General features: G+C 45.1%; 1 protein-coding gene across 1 annotated transcript in view; it reads left to right on the top strand.

The window, feature by feature from the left end:
- The first annotated feature begins 1,575 nt into the window (after positions 1–1,575).
- Positions 1,576–13,619, top strand: part of blacat1 (BLACAT1 overlapping LEMD1 locus) — a 125,353-nt gene continuing 113,309 nt past the window's right edge. The window contains exon 1 of the mRNA XM_080209982.1: positions 1,576–1,724. The gene's annotated coding sequence lies outside the window, so the exon portion shown is untranslated. The remainder of the gene's footprint in view (positions 1,725–13,619) is intronic.

Raw genomic sequence — 13,619 nt, forward strand, 5'->3', positions numbered from 1 at the left:
GGTTACAGGGAAAAGGCAGGAGAATGGGGTTGAGAAACATATCGATCATGTCCAAATGGTGGAGCACTTGATGGGCTGAATGGCCCAATTCTGCTCTGATATTTTATGAGCACATTTTTGCCAATCTTTTTGCCATCACTGACAGTTCCAAACACCATTATTAACTAAGCAACAATTTGTTCCAGCTTGCTGAGTTGATTGGATTCCAAAAAAAAATCAAAGACTCTTGAAGTCAACACAGTTGGGGTGGGGTGGGGTGGGGGAAGTCAGCTTGGCAGGGGGAGCGGTGGGTTAGGAGTCAGTCTGGAGGCAGGGGGGGAGTCAATCTGGGCGGGGATTGGGGGAATCAGCCTGGGGGTGGGGGGACTCAGCCTCGGGGGGAGTCAGCCTGGGGGGCTGGGAGGAATCAGCCTGGGCGGGGATTGCAGGGAGTCAGCCTGGGGGAGTGGGGGAGTCAGCCTGGGGGCAAGTGGGAGTCAGTGTGGGGGAGTCAGTCTGGATGGGGGCAAGGAGTCAGTTTGACGGGGGGGGGAGTGGTGAGGGGGAGAATTAGCCTGGGCAGGGGGTGGGGGGAGTCAGCCTGGGAGGAATGGGGAGGGGGGTCAGCCTGCAGGGAGGTGGCAGGAGTCAGAGTGGGTGAGGGGAGGGGTGGAATCAGCCTGGCGGTGGTGGTGGGGGGGAAGGAATTAGCCTAGGTGTGGGGGGGTGGGGGGAGTCAGCCTGAAGACAGGGGAGTCAGTGTGGGAGGAGTGGGGGGGGTGGGTAGTCAGCCTGGGTGGGGGGAGGAGGGGTTGAGGGAGTCAGCCTTGAGGGTGGGGGTGGGGGGAATTTGCTTCGGGGGGGGGGAAATCAGCCTGTGGGGGGGGGGGCAGTGAGGAGTCAGGGGAGGGGGGAGGAATCAGCCTGGGAGTTGGGGGGTAAGGGGGGGGTGAAATTAGCCTGGGCGTGGGGGGGGGGCGGTGGAGGTGGGGAAGCCAGCTTGGGGGAGGGGGGGAAATCAGCCTGCGGGGGGGAGGAGCCAGCCTGGGGGGGTAGGTGGGGGGGCGCTCAGCCTGTGTTTGGATTCAGGTGCTAGAAAAGCAACTCAGGTTACAATTCACTGTATCCGAAAAGATTGAGACTGATTAATTCTGCACGTACAAAGCAGTAATCAATATAATTTCTTGTGGGTATGTGTCAGTGTGTTTGTGACGGGGCTGGGAAATTTCCCTTTGTAATTAAATTCGAAACCAATTTTAAAATAACATATTCCTGATTTTATTACACATGACTCACTGGGAGGTAACAGCAAATTATTTTGAAAATAATTTGAGAGGCGTTAGTTTTTTTTACATAATAATTTCATGTTTCATTGTGTGAGGTTAGGGTTAATAAAGTCTGATTTCTTTAAAAGAATGGGGTCTTTTTTGTTTGCAGGATCTGTAAGGAACAGGTTCTTAATCAGTGTGCAGTCAGTGTTAGTGACAAAACAAACCCCTACCTCTCCGGGTGTGGGAGTGTCTATAATGCATTTCCATCGCAAATACCTACTCTATGGGAGAGAGGGAGGGGGGTGGGGGGAGAGGGAGAGAGAAATCCCTGTTTATTCCAGTCGCATGAGACGCAAGATCTGAGCTTTATTCCCGCTTTCTCAGTAGCAGCCGTGATGTGAGCGAGGCTGTTCCTGAAATCCTCTCTCGGCACCGACTGAAGGCAAGAGGGGAAGAGCATAAAGAGATTTAAAAGTGAGCAGGGTGGAAAATGTCTTACCGTGCCGTTTCAAATCATTGCAGCCCAACCTGGGGAGGAGGGGGGGGGGGGTCTTTATTTTCTTTTTAATTCCAGAGACTGTTTTAAAGGGAGAATTGATATGTGTCAAATTGCGATGTTATTTCCCGAACATTGATTGGGTGTCTGAATCTTAGACTGCTTGTTGTCTTGGCTTTTGTGTGTCCGTGTACCTTTGTGTGAGCGTGTGTATCTGTGTGGCTATCTATCTGCGTGTGTGTGTGTGTGTGTATCAGTGTGTATCTGTACGTGTGTGTGTATATCTGTGGTTGTGTATCTGTGTGTGCATATCTGTATGTGTGTGTCTCTGTGTGTATCTCTGTGCTTGTGTGTATGTCTGTGTGTGTGCGTATCTGTGTCTGTGTGTGTATATCTGCGTGTGTCTGTGTGTGTGGTTATGTGTATCTGTGTTTGTGTGTCTGTGTGTATGCCTGCGTGCATCTGTGTGTGTGTAACTATGTGTCTGTGTGTGTTTCTGTGTCTGTGTATCTATGTGTGTGTGTATTTGTGTGTATCTGTGTCTGCATCTATGTGTCTGTGTGTATCTGTGCATCTATGTGTATGTTTCTGTGCGTGTATCTGTGTCTCTGTGTGTATCTATGTGTCTCTGTGTGTGTACCTGTGTGTGCGTCTACGTGTCTGTGTGTGTGTGTACCTGTGTATCTGTGTGTCTGTGTTTGTATCTATGTGTGTGTTTGTGTGTGTCTGTGTGTGTGTATCTATGTGCCTGTGTGTGTATCTATGTGTCTGTGTGTGTGTATCTGTGTGTATGCGGAGAGAGAAGTGATAATTCAATGCAGAACTTGGGGGGGGTTGGGGGAGGGGGCGGAACGATAAATAGAAATCACCCACAGCAGAAACCCGTGCGACCCAAGGGTGAGTAAAGCGCCTTTACAACGGGTGGGTTGCAGAACACAAGAGAAATGGGGAAAGGGCTAGAGAGAAGAGAGAGGAGGAAGCTAGGGATCTGTATTATATAGCGAGAGCGATAAATAAACTGCCCAGTTAAACAAAATGATGGGTGAAGGGAGAAAGCCCATTCTTGGAGTGTAAATATTTGAATTCAGATTGCAGCTTTTCGGTTCTGTGGCTCTTAGTAACGCGTTTCTGGTTTCAGTGAAGAATTGCTTGCTTCTTTTGTACCTGCGTGTTTCACTCGTGAAATGTCAGTTGTGTTCGCCTGGTGATGTGAAACCCTGAAGCTTGTTTTTTAAACCTCAGCAGCTCCCTGGCTCCGGCTGCACTGGGTCGTGGCGTTCTGTGTTAAAACTGTGAATGTTCAATGCATATTGTCGTTCTTAATCCACTGTGAATATCTCAGCACTGAAACGCATCTGGAGATTTCGATAGGAGGCCGCCCTTTTTCTGTTGTAGAGCTTATTTAATGTGCATTAATTGCGAATCCTGATTCTAGCTACATGGATGGAAAATGATGCAGATACTCGTGAGAAGTGTAGTCAGAATCTGTCTGAAAAGAGCTTCCAATAATATAAAGTGAAAAATCCAAGCTGCCAGGGTGTCTATATACTGCCAGGATGTCTATATGTATATGTATGTGTGTATGTGTATATGTGTGTGTGTATGTGTGTATATTTATATATAAGCGTGTATATATATATGTGTATGTGTGTATATTTATATATGTGTGTATATGTATATATGTATGTGTATATATGTATGTGTGTGTATATATATGTGTATATATAAATATATGTATACATGTGTGTGTATATATATATACACATGTGTGTATTTTTGTATGCATGTGTATATATATATATATTTGTGTGTGTGTTATGCGTGCACGTGTATCCAAATCTGTGTCATATATATTTGTAATCCTATACACAGTGTTGCTGGTTGGGGGTAGGGAAGAGGTGTTTTATTTTCATGTTTTCTGTTTTAATTGGTACTAGGTGTCCCAACATGATGTTGTTTGTCTTTTTGTGTTGACTTCATGTTAAAATTACTGACAATCCCAAATTCATCACTGCAAGTTTATCAAGTGCTGTTCCTGCAATTTAACCATTGTGTACATTTCTGAATGTACATATGTAGAATTGCACAGAAGGAAGCCATTCCGCCCATCGTGCCTGTGTGGGCTCTTGATTGTCCAATCAGCCACGCTCCTCTGCTCTCCCTCCACAGTCCTAGGATTTTTAAGAAGTGATTATCCAATTCCCTTTTGAAAGTTACTATTGAATCTGCTTCCGCTGTCCTTTGCAGCAATGCATCACCACAACTTAGCAAGGGGACAAGAAAAAATTCTCATCCTCCAGCAGGTTATTTTGTGAAAGCTGTATCCTCTCTGACCCTCCAGTAATTGGAAACGGTTTTGCCCGATGTACTCGATCAAAATCATCGGCCGGAATTCTCTGGCCATTCACGCCTCACTGCTGCTGCAAGTGAGGATGGAGAATTTGGCACTCAGTCAAATCTCCGCTCACTGCGGCGGGACCAGAGAATCCAACTGCTGTGGATGGCCACAAAATTTCACAAGAATGATCCCTGGAATGAGGAGCTTGTCATATGAGGAACGGTTGAGGACTCTGCGTCTGTACTCGTTGGAGTTTAAAAGGATGGGGGGTGTGGAATCTTATTGAAACTTACAGGATACTGCGAAGCCTGGATAGAGTGGACGTGGAGAGGATGTTTCCACCAGTAGAAAAAACTAGAACGAGAGGGCACAAACTCAGGCTAAAGGGATGATGAAGAGGAATTTCTGCAGCCAGAGAGTGGTGAATCTGTGGAACTCTTTGCCGCAAAAGGCTGTGGAGGCCAGGTCATTGAATGTCTTTAAGGCAGAGATAGATAGATTCTTCATTAATAAGGGGATCAGGGGTTATAGGGAAAAGGCAGGGGAATGGGGATGGAAAAATATCAGCCATGATTGAATGGTGGAACAGATTCAATGAGTTGAGTTGCCTAAGTCTGCTTTAATGTCTTATCATCTTACAATTTCAGCCATCATGTCTGTAAATGTAATATGTTTAAGAATTATGTATTTGACATGAAAAAATGCTGTAACAACAAAGCTGATTATTCAGCATCAGAATAACATAGCTCAGTTAATCCTTCAGATGCAGTTTTTCATGTAGTAATGTTATTTGCATCAACGTTGCTGTCTTCAAATGGTTAATGGGCACTGGTACGTAGAAAAGCAAATCCCAGTCATCGTCTGGTGTATTGGATCATTGCGGTCTTCCCACCCTATCTCTACTGAAGGCACAAGCCTCCGATGGGATACAGATCTCTGATGTGGCGCTGTTGCATAGGGTTGTTATAAATGCAGGAAATACTCAGCAGGTCTGGCAGCATCTGTGGGGCAGGAAATCAAGTATAACGTTTCAGGTCAATGACCTTTCATCAGGAGCTGGAAAAGTTAGATGTGTAATAGGCGTTAAGCAGGTGAAAAGGGAACGGGGGGTGGGGGGGAGGTGGGGGGGGTGAGGACAAAAACGAAGGTTTGTGATAGGGTGAATCAGAGGGCACAACCTCAGGCTAAAGGGACAATCCTTTAAAACAGAGATGAGGAGGAATTTCTTCAGTCAGAGTGGTGAATCATGAAACTCATTGCTGCAGAAAACTGTGGAGGCCAGGTCGTTGTGTGTCTTTAAGACAGAGATAGATAGGTTCTTGATTAATAAGAGGATCAGGGTTTATGGGGAAAAGGCAGGAGAATGGGGATGAGATAAATATCAGCCATGATTGAAGGGTGGAGCAGACTCAGTGGGCTGAGTGGCCTAATTCTGCTCCTATGTCTGATGGTCTTACGGGTGGCAGGAAGACAGGAGAGATGAAATGGTACTGAAGTGGTCCATGAAATGGAGGGACGGGGCGGCACAGCAGCACCCGGATTCGATTCCTGTCTAGGGTCACTGTCTGTTTGGAGTTTGCACATTCTCCCCGTATCTGCATGGATTTCGCCCCGGGTGCTCTGATTTCCTCCCACAGTTCAAAGATGTGCAGGTTAGGTGGATTGGACATGCTAAGTTGCCTCTTAGTGTCAGGGGGTGTAGCTAGAGTGAATGAATGCGGTTATGGGAATAGTGCCTGGGTGGGATTGTGTTTGGTGCAGACTTGATGGGATGAATGGCCTCCTTCTGCACTAAGAAAAAATGATAAATAGTTTGACGGTCATGGCCAAAGGAAGTGGGAATGGGAACAGTAAATAAACAAAAGATGTTTGATTTGATTTGATTTATTATTGTAATATGCATTAGTATACAGTGAGAAGTATTGTTTCTTGCGTGCTATACAGACAAAGCATACCATACATAGAGAAGGAGAGAGTGCAGAATGTAGTGTTACAGGCATAGCTAGGGTGTAGAGAAAGATCAACTTAATGCAAGGTAGATCTATTCAAAAATCTGACGGCAGCAGGGAAGAAGCTGTTCTTGAGTCGGTTGGTACGTGACGTCGGACTTTTGTATCTTTTTCCCGACAGAAGAAAGTGGAAGAGAGAATGTCCAGGGTGCGTGGGGTCCTTAATTATGCTGGCTGCTTTGTCAAGGCAGCAGGAAGTGTAGACGGAGTCAATCGGTGGGACACTGGTTTGCGTGATGGACTGGTCTTTGTTCACAACCCTTTGTAGTTTGTTGAGGTCTTGGTCAAGGCAGGAGCCATACCAAGCTGTGATACAACCAGGAAGAGTGCTTTCTATGGTGCATCTGTAGAAGTTGGTGAGAGTCGTAATGGGCATGCTGAATTTCCTTATCCTCCTGAGAAAGTAGAGGCATTGGTGGGCTTTCTTAACTATAGCGTCAGCATGGGGGGAGATCAAGACAACTTGAAGCTCTCGATCATTTCCACTTCATCCCCGTTAATGTACTCGGGGCACATTCTCCATTATGCTTCCTGAAGTCGATTAGCATCTTCTTTGTTTGTTGACATTGAGGGAGAGATTATTGTCATCGTACCAGTTCACCAGATTCCCTATCTCATTCCTGTACTCCATCTCATCACTGTTTGAGATCTACCGTGGTGTCATCAGCAAACTTGAAAATTGAGTTGGAGGAGAATTTGGCCACACAGTAGTAGGTTTATAAGTAGTATAGTAAGGGGCTGAGGATATAACAGCAGTGTTGCGGATAATCATGGAGGAGGTGCTGTTGCCTAACCTTACTGATTGTGGTCTGTAGGTTAGGAAGTCTAGGATCCAGTCGCAGAGGGAGAAGCTGAGCCCTAGGTCATGGAGTTTGGAGATGAGTTTTGTGGGAATAATGGTGTTGAAGGCTGAGCTGTAATCAATCATGAGGAATCTGACATAGATGTCTTTGTTGTCTAGGTGTTCCAGGTTTGAGTGCAGGGCCAGAGAGATGGTGTCTACTGTGGGTCTGTTGCGGAGGTAGGCAAACTGTGATGGATCCAGGCAGTCAGGGAGGCTGGAATTGATTCGTGCCATGACTGGCCTTTTGAAGCACTTCGTAATGACGGATGTCAGAGCTACCGGACAATAGTCATTAAGGCACACTGACTGGCTTTTCCTTAGTACTGGGATGATGGTCATCTTCCTGAAGCAGATAGGGACCTAGGATTGGTGTAAAGAGAGGTTGAAGATGTTTGCGAATACCCCTATCAGCTGATCCGTGCAGGATATGTCCAGAGGAGGTGTGAATGGCAGAAGGATGAGTGTCTGAAAGTGAGTTAATCGACAAAGGAACAAGGGAACAAAACGGGGACAGAGGTTTTGGTCTGAAATTGGTGATTATGGTTGAATCGGAAAACTGCAAGTTGCCAAAGTGTTGTTCCTCAAACTTGCATTCAGCTTTTGCTTTTGTTCAGTTATAGTGTAGCCTTTTAGTGCCTTGCCCAAGTGGGCACCCTTACTGTGTGACTTTATACAATGAAGTGTAAGATCCCCAGTAACTGCTAGCATTGAGTACCCCACTCACTGCTTACAGACTGCTAGAGCAGACCTGGAGCAGTACCGTCTCACCTGGAGCAGACATTTAAGGTAGCACAGTGGCACAATGGTTAGCACTGCTGCCTCACAGTGTCAGGGACCTGGGTTTGATTTCTGGCTTGGGTCACTGTCTGTGTGGAGTCTGCATGTTCTCCCTATGTCTTTGTGGGTTTCCTCCGGGTGCTCCCATTTCCTCCCACAGTCCAAAGACATGCTGGTTAGTTGCATTGGCCATTGCTAAATTCCCCCTCAGTGTACCCAAACAGGTGCCAGAGTGTGGCGACTCAAGGATTTTCACAGTAACTTCATTGTAGTGTTAATGTAAGCGTACTTGTGACACTAATAAGTAAACTTTAAGCTGTCACCAGAAATGTGCCAATGATACTTAAAATCATACAGTCCCTGCAATGCAGAAGGAGGCCATTAGGCCCATTGAGTCTGCACCAAGGACAATCCCAGCCAGGCCCTGTCCCCATAACCCCTATATTTACCCCGCTAATCCATCTAACCTATGCATCCTGAGACATTAAAGGGCAATTTAGCATGACCAATGCACCTAACCTGAGCATCTTTGGACTGTGGGAGGAAACTGGGGTACCCGGGGGAAACCCACACAGACACAGGAAGAATGTGCAAACTCCACAGAGACACTGACCTAAATTGGCAATCAAACCCAGATCCCTGGAGCTGTGAGGCAGCAGTGCTAACCACTGTTCTGCCGTGCCACCCGAGATGCATGAGATTCTTTAGCAGTAAATTGGAAGAGCTAAAGCTTATGTTCAGGACATGCAAGTATCGGGAAAGGCCAAGTCTAATTCCATTCCTTAATTAATTTAAAATGCAGTCAGTCCGACGTGGATTGTGGTCCAGAGTAGGATTCCTGCTGCTTTTCCCTTCCTTGATCCAAGATGCTTGGAGTCTGTTATATGTCCTTGACTTGCTCCCTAATAAAGCTCCATTAACCCAATTCTGGCCATCGATTGGGACCAAACATGGTCTCGGAGAGCTTCCATTGATGAAACTGAGAATGATCCAGTGTTCCTTCCTGTTTCCCGTCAATTTCTTTTTAAAATAAATAACTCACCAGTTAACTGAATAACTAACCCGTTTTCCTTTTTTTAACGGAGTGGGAATTTCGAAGTTGAAAATCAAAACAAATATTTGAAGGAGGCAAAAAAAAAAGCTTTGACAAAGAAAAGGTCAACTGGACTCAAAACGTCAGTTCTTTTCTCTCCTTACAGATGCTGCCAGATTTTCCAGCATTTTCTCTTTTGGTTTGAAGGAGGCAGCTTTTAGCCTTGTCTAAAGTGTTTAATTCAGAAGTTAACAAATGCATTTAGCAGCACGACGGTCAAACTGCAGAACAGGAAACAAAGGGAGTTAACGCAATCCAAACATCACATCGAGTATGTGACGACAGCTGCCTTGAAAATGCAGCGTAGATCTGAACCTGGCTGTGAAATCGGAGGTAGAAAGATGAACACGGAGGAGAGAGGGAAGGTAGCGCAAGGTAGGGACGAACAGCCTTTTGACCAGGACGCAAGGTTTTGCTTTGGTTCTTTGAAGAGCTGGGAGGAAGTAATGCTGAGATGTTGTGGGGGGCTGGGAACAGAACAAGAAGACAAAATGCCTCCTCTTTCTAGCTCATCTTGTTTGCTACGTTGGAGAGCTGTTACGATTTCTGCATGCTATCCAGATGGTGCCTGTTTGAGACTTGGGTTGTAAACAGAGTCAGAACTGTAATCTAGGGGAAAAAAAACACAACAGCCTCTGAACAGCTGAAATGATTTGGTTAAGAGAAGCATTCAAGCATTCTTGAGCAAAGAATGGTTTCTGATTTTTTTTTGTTCATGCCTATTTACTTTGCTTAAACATTTGCTGATAAGATATTAATTTAAGAATAGCTGATTGCATCTCACAGTTTGCACAGCACCAGCTGGAAGGGGCAGTGCGGTGGCACAGTGGTTAGCACTGCTGCCTCATCGCTCCATGGACCCGGGTTCGATTCCCGGCTTGGGTCGCTGCCTGTGAGGAGTTTGCACGTTCTCCCCGTGTCTGTGTGGGTTTGCTCCGGGTGCTCCAGTTTCCTCCCACACTCTGAAAGACGTGCTGGTTAGATGCATTGACTCAAACAGGCACCGGAGTGTGGTGACTAGGAGAATTTCACAGTAACTTTATTGCAGCGTCAATGTGAGCCTTACTTGTGACTAATAAATAAATAAGCTTAACCCGCAAATCCACCTTGGCCTGAATTGGACTGGTTCATCCTTGTCCTAAACGGAAAAAAACTTATCTTTACCTTGTCTGGCCCATACGTGACCCCCAACCCACAAAGATGCATTGACTCTTTAACTGCCCCCCTGAAGTGTTTGAGCAATCCAGGTAGTTTGTACCAAACTAAGGATAAATGCCAATCTTAAAAGCAACGCTCGCAGCAACACACTGAACTGTTGAAAATGTGCAAGTTTAATCTGGCTAAGAATTTCATCATGTCACGTTGGTCTGTTACAGTTGGATTTGAATCTGAAGTGGATCTGCAGAAGGGGACACTTTCCATTTTGGGTGCATCCATAAATTATTGCCACAAAGGATTATTGGAGATAAATGTAATATTTGTGGGTGTTACAGTGCAGAAGGGTGAAATTTAATATTTTCAAATTACTTGGTAGGCCAGAAGGTGAAATCCTATTCCGTTGGAGCTCACTGGGGAAGGGAAAACACACCTTTTATTCTTGGGGGTGTTTATCAATCTGGCATTGAGTATTTTCTCTGGTTGTTTTATAAGGTTAATGGATCCAAGGTGTGAGCCCCTGTTTACTGAATGCTTTGTCCAATGGTTTAGCTGGGATAATGTGTCCCTGTGTCATGGTGGTTAGGTTGAGGGATGGACCTGATCTATCCACAGCCAGACTGGAATGAGATGTTCCGTTTATGCAGTTTCCAGCTGAAGCTAAAAGGACAGAATTTCATTCCTAATGTCAAAGTTACAGATTTCCTTGTTTTCTTGGGGTGGCGCAGTGTCACAGTGGTTAGCTCAGTGCTAACCACTGTGCAACCGGAGCCCAGGTTCAATTCCAGCGTTGGGGTAACTGTGCAGAGTTTGCATGATCTCCCCATCTTTGGAGTATTGTAAGCAGGTTTGGACCCCATATCTAAGGAAGGGTGTGCTGGCCTTGGAAAGGGTTGTAATGTGCAGAGGGAAATGAACTAATGTTCCCCATTTCCCAGATTCAAACTGAAATGTTTCTGTATGGACATGGATGAAGGGAGGATTGGGATGAGTTCAGTGTTTCCATTGCCAGATATCCCACTAACACAGTCCAGGCTTACGTACAAAGAAAGGTCAGTCAAACCTTTGTCCAGCAATGACTCACCACTTTCTGGGGGAAAACGGAAGAAAGCGTATGGATGGTTTTAATACTAAGTTAGAGTACTGTGCATAGTTCTCTTTATTCATCATGCCATTTATAAAGTACTACCTTTCCATATTAGTCCTGTCAAAGTGCATCACTTCTCACTTCTCCATATTGAACTCTCATCTGCCATGCTTTTGCCCTATCTTGCCTATGTAAACCTGAGCTTTGTAACTCTCCTCATTGCAATCTGCTACTTGGCCAAGTTTTGAACCATCTGCAAGGAAGGAAGCAATGTTAGATCTCATTCTGGGAAATGAATTAGGTCAAGTAGAATTTGTTACAGTGGAATATTATTGAGCTAACATGGCATAATTTGATTTGGAGTAATTGTGGAAAGGGATCAGAAAGCATTGAAAAACACTCAACTGTGGAAGAGCTCATTGCAGTGACGAGGAAGGGACAGAGATTGCAAAAGGTGATTGCAGACTGCTGCAAAAACGTAGCAATGACATTTAGTACATCTTTATAATGCTGTTCTTTGCATCCAATTTATACAAATTGAGAACAGCTGTGGATCCCAAATTGACACTTGGGGAGCATAAGAGATAGTCACCTCTCTGTCTAAAAAACATCCACCTATCTTCCTCCCTTCCCGTCAATGAGCCAATTTTGTGTGCATACCACCATTTCCCCCTTAATTCCATGGACTTCCATCGTCTTAAGTGGCTTTCCATGTTGTAGTTTGTTGAATACCTTTCACAAGCCCATGGGTACCTTGTTCAATGTTCTCCATCAATTTGTCAAAGAATTGAATCAAGTTAATTAGACACAACTTACCTTTAACAAATCCATACTTGATTAACCCATGATTTTCCAAATTAAAGGTTATTTTATCCCTGATGCCGATTTCCAGTCACTTGCACTGATATTAGGCTGATAGTTTTATCTCTTCTCCCGTTCTTTGAATAATTTTATAACATTAGCCACCCTCCTATCAGGATGGAAGAATTGTGACCAATTTCAATCACTGCTTTTTTTCTCTAAGCCAGGAGGTATTCCATTTGAATCAGCTGACTTGCCCTCTTCTACTAATACTGCACTTTTTGGTATGTCTACTCCATCTATTATAATCCTATTGAGAACTTCCCCCTCCTCCTAAATGTAACGATTGCATCATCTGCTTCTGTTGTAAAGATATGGTGGAAAATATTCATTTAATACATGAGCCATGTTCTCTGTCTCTACATGTCTAACAGGGGAGATTCAGAAAGAACATTCTCAATAATGAGGGGGTCCAGAACTAAGGGTCATTGTTTGAGGATAAGGGGTAAACCATTTAGAACTGAGTGGGGAGAAATTTCTTCACCAAGACGGTGGTGAATGTGTGGGATTCACTACCACAAAATGTAGTTGAGGCCAAAACACTGTCTGATTTCAAGAAAAAAATTAGTGACTAGCACTGCTAGCTGTGCAGATACATGGATTTGGGCCTGTGTCTGTGGGAGTTTGCGCATTCTCCCTGTGGTTGCATGGGTTTCCTCCGGGCGCTCCGGTTTCCTCCCACACCCCAAAGATGTGCTCTTAGGCTGATTGGTTTACCAAATTGACACTATTCTCCCCTGAATCTAGCTAAGTTAGGGGTTCCACTCACATACACACAGGGCAGGGTAGGTGTAGGAGGATGCGGCAGCGCGGGCTCGTTGGGCCGAAGGGCCTGTTTCCCGTGCTGGGTTGTTCTTTGTTCTTTGTTGTTTATATAGCTCTTGGGGCTAAAGGGATCAAAGGAAGGAGGGATCAGGATATTGAATTCAATGATCAGCGATGATCAAAATGAGTGGTGGAGCAAACTCAAAGGGCCAAATGGCCTATTGCTGCTTCTAGTTTTTATGTTTTGATTTAAGACTTGCCTTTGGATCCTTGGTAGGCTCAACTTCTTTCCGAGCTATTCTACATAGACTTTGTACCTTTAGAAACTGTATTTGTGATCAATTTAATGTTAGAACATAGATCAGTACAGTACAGTACAGGCCCTTCGGCCCTTGATGTTGTGTCGAACTTTGTCTGAACCCAATATCAAGCTATCCCATTCCCTATCATTCTGGTGTGTTCCATGTGCCTATCCAATAACCATTTGAAAGTTGCTACAGTGTCCGACCCCACTATCACAGCAGGTAGTCCATTCCACACCCCAACGACTCTCTGAGTAAAGAATCTACCTCGGACGTCCTCCTATATCTCCCACCATGAACCTTATAGTTAGGCCCCCTAATAACAGATACATCCACCCGAGGAAATAGTCTCTACGTGTTCACTCTATCCCCCTCATCATCTTATAAACCTCTATTAAGTCACCTCTCATCCTCCTCCATTCTAAAGAGAAAAGCCCCAGCTCCCTCAACCTTTCCTCATAAGACCTACCCTCCAAACGTGGCAGCATTCTGGTAAATCTCCTCTGCACTCTCTCCAATGCTTCCACATCCTTCTTATAGTGAGGTGACCAGAACTGCACACAACATTCCAAATGTGATCTCACCAAGGTCCTGTATAGTTGCAGCACAACCCCACAGCTCTTAAACTCAAACCCCCTGTTA

Source organism: Carcharhinus amblyrhynchos, chromosome 22 (genome assembly GCF_965287045.1).
Source record: "Carcharhinus amblyrhynchos chromosome 22, sCarAmb.v2.hapA, whole genome shotgun sequence".
NCBI lineage: Eukaryota > Metazoa > Chordata > Chondrichthyes > Carcharhiniformes > Carcharhinidae > Carcharhinus > Carcharhinus amblyrhynchos.